The sequence below is a fragment of the Bufo bufo genome, chromosome 4 (assembly GCF_905171765.1).
Source record: "Bufo bufo chromosome 4, aBufBuf1.1, whole genome shotgun sequence".
NCBI lineage: Eukaryota > Metazoa > Chordata > Amphibia > Anura > Bufonidae > Bufo > Bufo bufo.
The window spans coordinates 13,545,730-13,554,352 of record NC_053392.1 but is presented as its reverse complement, the minus strand read 5'-3'; positions in this window follow the sequence as shown (position 1 = coordinate 13,554,352).

The window sequence follows — 8,623 nt, the reverse complement described above, 5'->3', positions numbered from 1 at the left end:
CATCAGCACAGCAATGTCCCCATCAGCACAGCAATGTCCCCATCAGCACAGCAATGTCCCCATCAGCACAGCAATGTCCCCATCAGCACAGCAATGTCCCCATCAGCACAGCAATGTCCCCATCAGCACAGCAATGTCCCCATCAGCACAGCAATGTCCCCATCAGCACAGCAATGTCCCCATCAGCACAGCAATGTCCCCATCAGCACAGCAATGTCCCCATCAGCACAGCAATGTCCCCATCAGCACAGCAATGTCCCCATCAGCACAGCAATGTCCCCATCAGCACAGCAATGTCCCCATCAGCACAGCAATGTCCCCATCAGCACAGCAATGTCCCCATCAGCACAGCAATGTCAGCATCAGCACAGCAATGTCCCCATCAGCACAGCAATGTCCCCATCAGCACAGCAATGTCCCCATCAGAACAGCAATGTCAGCATCAGCACAGCAATGTCCCCATTAATGATGTCCCCATCAGAACAGCAATGTCCCCATCAGCGGAGTCCCCATTAGCAGCTGATGGGGACACCACTGATGGGGACACTGCCTTTGGGGACGCGGTTGATGGGGACACCCGTGTCCCTATCAGTGGTGTCCCCATCAGAACAGCAATGTCCCCATCAGAATGGGGACGCTGATGGGGACATTGCTGTACTGATGGGGACACCATTGATGGGGACACCTTTGTCCCCATCAGCAGTGTGCCAATCAGCGGTGTCCTCAGCAATGTCCCCATCAGCACAGCAATGTTCACATCAGCAGTTTCCACATTAGCAGCGTCCCCATCATTGCTGATGGGGACGCCGCTGTGCTGATGTGGAAACCGATGATGGGTCACCGCTGATGGGGATACCCATGTCCCCATCAGCGGTGTCCCCAGCAATGTCCCATCAGAACAGCAATGTCCCCATCAGCAGTGTCCACCGCAACATCCCCATCAGCACAGCAATGTCCCTGTCAGCGGTGTCCCCAGCAGCATGTGTCCCCATCACCGCTGATGGGGACACCTCTGATGGGGACATTGCTGTGCTGATGGGGACATCGATTATGGGGTTACCGCTGATGGGGACATTGCTATCCTGATGGGGACACCATTGATGTGGACACCCATGTCCCCATCAGCAGTGTGCCAAACAGCGGTGTCCCCAGCAATGTCCCCATCAGAACAGAATTGTCCCCATCAGCAGTGTGCCCATCATCGCTGATGGGGACACCTCTGATGGGGACATTGCTGTGCTGATGGGGACACCATTGATGGGGACACCCGTGTCCTCATCAACGGTGTCCCCATCAGAACAGCAATGTCCCCATCAGCACAGCAAAGTCCCCATCAGCAGTGTCCCCAGCAGCACAGCAATATCCCCATCAGTATGTGTCCTCAGCAGCTTGTGTCCCCATCAGCGCAGCACAGCAATGTCAGCGTTCCCCATTGTGTCCCCATCAGCGTTGTGCAACACTTGCCTCCGCTGTAGCCGGCTTCTGCTCCTCTTCTTTTTTTTTCTTCTTGGACTCCTGAGTCCCGACTCCCGCCCGCTGCTACACACGTGGATTTGTTATTTCAAACAGCGGGCGGGAAGAGGGGAGGTGCCGCACCTGTGACGTCACTGGTTGCCGGGACATCGGCGGTCCCAGCAGCCAATCAAAAAGCACAGCGTGACAGCATGGGCGGTTGTGCGGCTTTCGTTCCTGCAACCTGTCAGCTGCGGGCGGGCGCGGAATCGAACACACAACACAAGCGTGACAGCATGGGCGGTTGTGCGGATTTGGTTCCTGCAACCTGCCAGCTGCGGGCGGGCCGGATCGAACGCACAAGCGGGCCGGTTCTGGCCCGCGGGCCGGGGTTTGGAGACCCCTGCTCTAGACGTAGTGGAGGCCTCCTTGTTATAGTCCAGTATCATCTAGATGTCAGACTAGTGGTAGAAATCCTCCCTCCAGGCCACACTCCGGCCATCTCCTCCTCTGCTTCCTCTCCTCCTGGGTACAACGTGCCTACTTACCTTCTCATGGCTCCTACAACATGACTATTGGTCTCCATGATCCATCACTGACCATACTGGTGGCTGATCTTCAGGTTCTCCATCACTTGGAAGGTCTGGAGGCCGTTCTCCAGGACCCTGGACTCTTCCTATCACTTCCTATGATGGATTCTCCTTCCCGATGTCTGACTTGTTACAGAATACAATAAAGAGGAGAGAAATCTAGAAAAGTTTACCTCTCCGCTCAGCAGGGAGATGATCTCCAAGGTGAGGTCTAATATTCTTCTGCTGATCTCCTTCCTGTCCATCCTTGGTGGTCATTCAGGAGAAGAGGAGAGAACTGGAGGAGCTGGAGGCTTCTAGTACTGCAGGCGCCTTTATGAGGAGAGGAGAGGCTGGAAATCCTCCAGGGACAAGAGCATTAGTGAGACCCAGAACCGCACTTACTGCTCCTGGAGAGACCCCGCTTCTCAGAGCCCCCAGCACCGGGGATAAAGGGGGATTCTGGAGAAATGGCTGATACCAGAGAGAAGAAGAGGCTCCAGACACCACAGCAGTGACTACCGACCAGGACCTGCTCTGCATCTGCTGCACTGCAAGAGCTGAAGGACCTGGGATGATGTCACCGTCATGTGATCAGGAGGGCGGAGCTCAGCAGTGGAGAGAAATGGTAGAGAAGGACCTGGGATGATGTCACCGTCATGTGATCAGGAGGGGCGGAGCTCAGCAGTGGAGAGAAGTGGTAGAGAAGGACCTGTGATGATGTCACCGTCATGTGATCAGTGCAGGGGGCGGGTCCTGTGTAGGGCGGTGATTCCTCTATTACTGCAGCAGTATGGGGCCTCCGGAGACATGGAGGGGGCGGAGCTGAGATCCTGTCACCACCTGATGCTCTGCAGGGTCTGGATATACTGGGGTTTCCTCCTACCTCCGCTGTCTGTGTGTCCCCTTCTTCCTCCTCCTACCTCTGCTGTCTGTGTGTCCTCCTCCTCCTACCTCTGCTGTCTGTGTGTCCTCCTCCTCCTACCTCTGCTGTCTGTGTGTCCTCCTCCTCCTACCTCTGCTGTCTGTGTGTCCCCTTCCTCCTACCTCTGCTGTTTGTGTGTCCCCTTCCTACTCCCTACCTCTGCTGTCTGTTTCTCCTTCCTCCTCCTCCTACCTCTGCTGTCTGTGTGTCCCTTTCCTCCTCCTCCTTCTACCTCTGCTATCTGTGTGTCCCCTTCCTCCTACCTCTGCTGTCTGTGTGTCCCCTTCTTCCTCCTCCTACCTCTGCTGTCTGTGTGTCCTCCTCCTCCTACCTCTGCTGTCTGTGTGTCCTCCTCCTCCTACCTCTGCTGTCTGTGTGTCCCCTTCCTCCTACCTCTGCTGTCTGTGTGTCCTCCTCCTCCTACCTCTGCTGTCTGTGTGTCCCCTTCCTCCTCCTCCTTCTACCTTTGCTGTCTGTGTGTCATCTTCCTCCTCCTCCTATCTCTGCTGTCTGTGTGTCCTCCTCCTACCTCTGCTGTCTGTGTGTCCCCTTCTTCCTCCTCCTACCTCTGCTGTCTGTGTCCCCTTCTTCCTCCTCCTACCTCTGCTGTCTGTGTGTCCCCTTCCTCCTACCTCTGCTGTTTGTGTGTCCCCTTCCTACTCCCTACCTCTGCTGTCTGTTTCTCCTTCCTCCTCCTCCTACCTCTGCTGTCTGTGTGTCCCTTTCCTCCTCCTCCTCCTACCTCTGCTGTCTGTGTGTCCCCTTCTTCCTCCTCCTACCTCTGCTGTCTGTGTGTCCTCCTCCTCCTACCTCTGCTGTCTGTGTGTCCCCTTCCTCCTACCTCTGCTGTTTGTGTGTCCCCTTCCTACTCCCTACCTCTGCTGTCTGTTTCTCCTTCCTCCTCCTCCTACCTCTGCTGTCTGTTTCTCCTTCCTCCTCCTCCTACCTCTGCTGTCTGTGTCCCCTTCTTCCTCCTCCTACCTCTGCTGTCGGTGTGAGCCCTTCATCATACCTCTGTTATCTGTGTGTCCCTTTCCTCCTCCCTACCTCTGCTGTCTGTGTGTCTCTTTCCTCCTCCTCCTACCTCTGCTGTCTGTGTGTCCCTTTCCTCCTCCTCCTTCTACCTTTGCTGTCTGTGTGTTCCCTTCCTCCTACCTCTGCTGTCTGTGTGTCCCTTTCCTCCTCCTCCTTCTACCTCTGCTATCTGTGTGTTCCCTTCCTCCTACCTCTGCTGTCTGTGTGTCCTCTTCCGCCTCCTCCTATCTCTGCTGTCTGTGTGTTCCCTTCCTCCTACCTCTGCTGTCTGTGTGTCATCTTCCTCCTCCTCCTATCTCTGCTGTCTGTGTCTCCTCTTCCTCCTCCTTACTACCTCTGCTGTCTGTGGGTCCTCTTCCTCCTCCTTACTACCTCTGCTATCTGTGTGTCCTCTTCCTCCTCCTATCTCTGCTGTCTGTGTCTCCTCTTCCTCCTCCTTACTACCTCTGCTATCTGTGGGCTGAGGACAGGTGAGGAGCAGACTGTCAGAGGTTCTCAGCCTTTTGTCGCCCTTCGCCCCCAGTGACAGGAGGTTCGGACCGAGTCCCCGGAAGAAGGCGATCGGTGATGTCACAGACTCTGTTCGAAGCCTCTGGCAGACTCCAGGGGCCATTGGCTCCTAACCTGAAAAATGTAGTTGCCAAATTTAAAATACATATAATTACAGTATAATAAAAAAAAACACACACGTCTTACCTAGGGTTGTCACGATACCAAAATTTTGACTCTATTTCGATACCATAAAGCAGTATTGCGATACTTAATACCACGTGAAAAAAATAAAACTAAAAAGCCGCGGGCGTTCCAGATCTTATGGAACGTCTGGACCATAAGAGAACAGTCCTAACCACATTTTTGTCGGGACAAGGTGACTAAAAAATGGCAAATTGCAATTTTTTTTTTTTTTCCTGTTACAGTGTTCACCACATAGGAGATATTTTTAAATATTTTAATAGTTCGCACTTTTTCGGGCGTGGCGATATGTAATGTTTTTTATTGTTTATATATTTTATATGTAAAATTGGGCAAAGGGGGTGATTTATACTTAATATTTTGGTGTTTGTTTTCTTTAACCTTTTTATTTAATACCTATTTCCCCCCTTAGGGGCCAGAACCTGGGATCTTTCATCCCTTGTCCCATTCACCCTGATGGATCTCTGTTAGGGTGACGGACCTCACACTCTCCTGGCTGCCCTGTACATAGTGCACACAGCAGCAGGGAGGTTACCATGGCAGCCAGGGCTTCAGTAGCATCCTGGCTGCCATGGTAACCGATTGGAGCCCCAGGATTACACTGCTGGGGCTCCGATCAGAAGCTGCCACTGCCACCAATGATAATACTTGGGGGGTTGGGGGTGCACTGCACCACCAATGATTTTACTTTATAATACTTGGGTTGGGGGGGGGGGGGTGCTATTAACCTGAGGGGTTAATAGCGGTGGATCGCAGACATAGAGGCTGGGTGCCGGGCATGGGATGTGTCCGGCACCCGCAGCCTGCGTTTGTATTAAACATAAACAATATTCATTGGTGGCGCAGTGGCCATAGCCCCTCCCCTGCTATCAGCCCATTGGTGGCGCAGTGGCCATAGCCCCTCCCCTGCTATCAGCCCATTGGTGGCGCAGTGGCCATAGCCCCTCCCCTGCTATCAGCCCATTGGTGGCAGCAGCGGTACAGGGGCGGGGGACTGCCTCCTTCTCCCCTGTGCTGTTGAGAAGAACATCGCATGTGACAGTCGGTCACCCCTAGTAGTGATACGAGGACACTAACAGCTCAGGACATCCTGCCACCACATGGGTTCCTCTCATTGTAGGGCTTCTGTTTTTCAGCAGGATAATACTCGCCCACACAGCAAGGGTTTCCCAGGAATGTCTCCACCAAATTACAATACTTTGTTGGCTGCCCAGTCACTAGATTTATCACCGATCCAGCATTTATAGGACCAGCTTCAGCCACCTATGAGTGTGCAGGATCTATAGGCTTGACTGTAACATCTGTGGACAAATGTGCTTCAGGATAACATGCTGAACCTGTATGCCTCCATGACCAGCCGTATGTCATCTTTTATGCAGGCTAGAGGCCGTATCTCATCCTGTATCTAGGCTAGAGGCCGTATCTCATCCTGTATCTAGGCTAGAGGCCGTATCTCATCTTGTATCTAGGCTAGAGGCCATATCTCATTCTGTATCTAGGCTAGAGGCTGTATCTCATCCTGTATCTAGGCTAGAGGCCGTATCTCATCCTGTATCCAGGCTAGAGGCCGTATCTCATCCTGTATCCAGGCTAGAGCCTGTATCTCATCTTGTATCCGGCTAGCGCCGTATCTCATCCTGTATCTAGGCTAGAGGCCGTATCTCATCCTGTATCTAGGCTAGAGGCCGTATCTCATCCTGTATCCAGGCTAGAGGCCGTATCTCATCCTGTATCCAGGCTAGAGCCCGTATCTCATCTTGTATCCGGGCTAGCGGCCGTATCTCATCCTGTATCTAGGCTAGAGGCCGTATCTCATCCTGTATCTAGGCTAGAGGCCGTATCTCATCCTGTATCCAGGCTAGAGTCCGTATCTCATCCTGTATCCAGGCTAGAGGCCGTATCTTATCCTGTATTCAGGCTAGAGGCTGTATCTTATCCTGTATCCAGGCTAGAGGCCGTATCTCATTCTGTATCCAGGCTAGAGGCAGTATCTCATCCTATATCCAGGCTAGAAGCTGTATCTCATCTTGTATCTAGGCTAGAGGCCGTATCTCATCCTGTATTAAAGCTAGAGGCCGTATCTCATCCTGTATCTAGGCTAGAGGCCGTATCTCATCCTGTATCTAGGCTAGAGGCCGTATCTCATCCTGTATCCAGGCTAGAGTCCGTATCTCATCCTGTATCCAGGCTAGAGGCCATATCTCATTCTCTATCCAGGCTAAAGGCAGTTATCCTTATCCTATATCCAGGCTAGAAGCTGTATCTCATCTTGTCACTACCAGAGCTTTGAGACGTTCTCACAGCTCTGTTTCTCCACCCCTGTGATGATGTCACTACTAGAGCTTGGAGGAGTTCTCTCTGCTCTGTTCTCCGCCCCTGTGATGAGGTCCTTTACTTTCGTTTCCTTCCTCCCAGCTGTCCCTCCTGTGTTTGATTTCTCTGCCTTTAAATCACCCCCCTCCTCCTTTGTAGGTGCGGATTATATTCTTCATTTGAGTTGTATCTCTCGCTTGAGTATCTTCACTTGTGTGATATCTTTTCACTGGACCTGTGTTCTGCTGAAGCAAGTACTTAGGATATTGCCAGCTGACTTTGGATCTGTTTTCACTGCTGCTGCAGCTCTTTCAGTTAAGTGTGCAGACATTGTGTGTTTCTGTTTGTTTGCTGACTGGATCCGAGGCGACCCCGGTTCCATCCATATACTGAGCAGGGCACCGGTGGCCGTGCCCCTTCCACTATTGTAGGGGTTACAGTGGTCATCAGCCTTAGGTACGCGGGCATGTCTCGATCCACCATTTGGATCTGGACATGTGCTTAGCAGCATAGGAAGAGCTTTTAGGGTCTGACAGGGGTCACCCTTTATCCTCCCTAGTTTGGGTCCGGTCAGTAGCTAAATTCACTGTGTATGCTCTTGTTGCTCACATACAGCCGTGACATTATAATCCGCCAAAACCGTCCTTTTTGACATGGATCTGCTTTCTGGCCTGGTTGACCGCATGCAGGGTCTTTCTTTGGAGGTAGCGGATCTCCGTCAATCTATGACTCAGCTTCAAGCATTGGGCTCTGCTCCGGCCCATGGAGTCTGTTGCGAGCCAAAGGTCTCACTTCCGGAAACGTTCTCCAGGGGCAGTGAGAATTTTGTTCGCTTCAGAGAGGCTGCCATCGGGGGATCCCTCCCTTCGATCCGTGGAAAGATTTTTTGTGGCCCTGGGGCAGATATATGATGACCCGGATGGTGTTGCTCTGGCCGAATCTAACTTACGTTTTTTAGGCCAGAACAAACTGTCTGCGGAGCTTTATTGTTCTGAATTTCGGAGATGGGCAGCTGATTCAGGTTGGAATGATGCTGCACTCCGGAGTCAGTTCTGTCATGGCCTCTCAGAGAGATTGAAAGATGCGTTTGCTTTCCATGAGAGACCAACGTCCTTAGAGTCTGCCATGTCATTGGCGGTACGCCTTGACAGGCGTCTAAGAGAAAGAAACGAGACCTCTCTGTTCAGCCATTCTCAGTCTAGGGGCAGTGGTGCGGACTCATTCAGTGTGCAGGGGCCTCATCCTGTCTCGGTCCCCTCTGAGGAGGAGCCCATGCAGCTAGGTCGACTTGCCCCTGATAAAAGAGGATTTAGTCCTCAGAGTATGGTGTGTTTTTGTTGTGGGGGCATAGGTCATTTGGCAAATGTTTGTCCGTCTAGGAGATTCATGAACTGTACTAAGAGTGTTAATAGGAGAAAAACCTCAAAAGGTAAATCATCAAACTCTGCTTCATCTGCTACTTTGGGCAAAGTTGATGTAGGAATTGATGCTTTTCCTCTGACCTGCAGATCCCGTTTTCTCCTTTCTGCCAGGGTGGCGCTAGAGAGTCATTTCTTGTGAAATTTTTGTCGATAGTGGAGCGGCCGTCAATCTTATTGACACTCAATTTGTAGCCATGCATGGTTTTCAGGTTTGC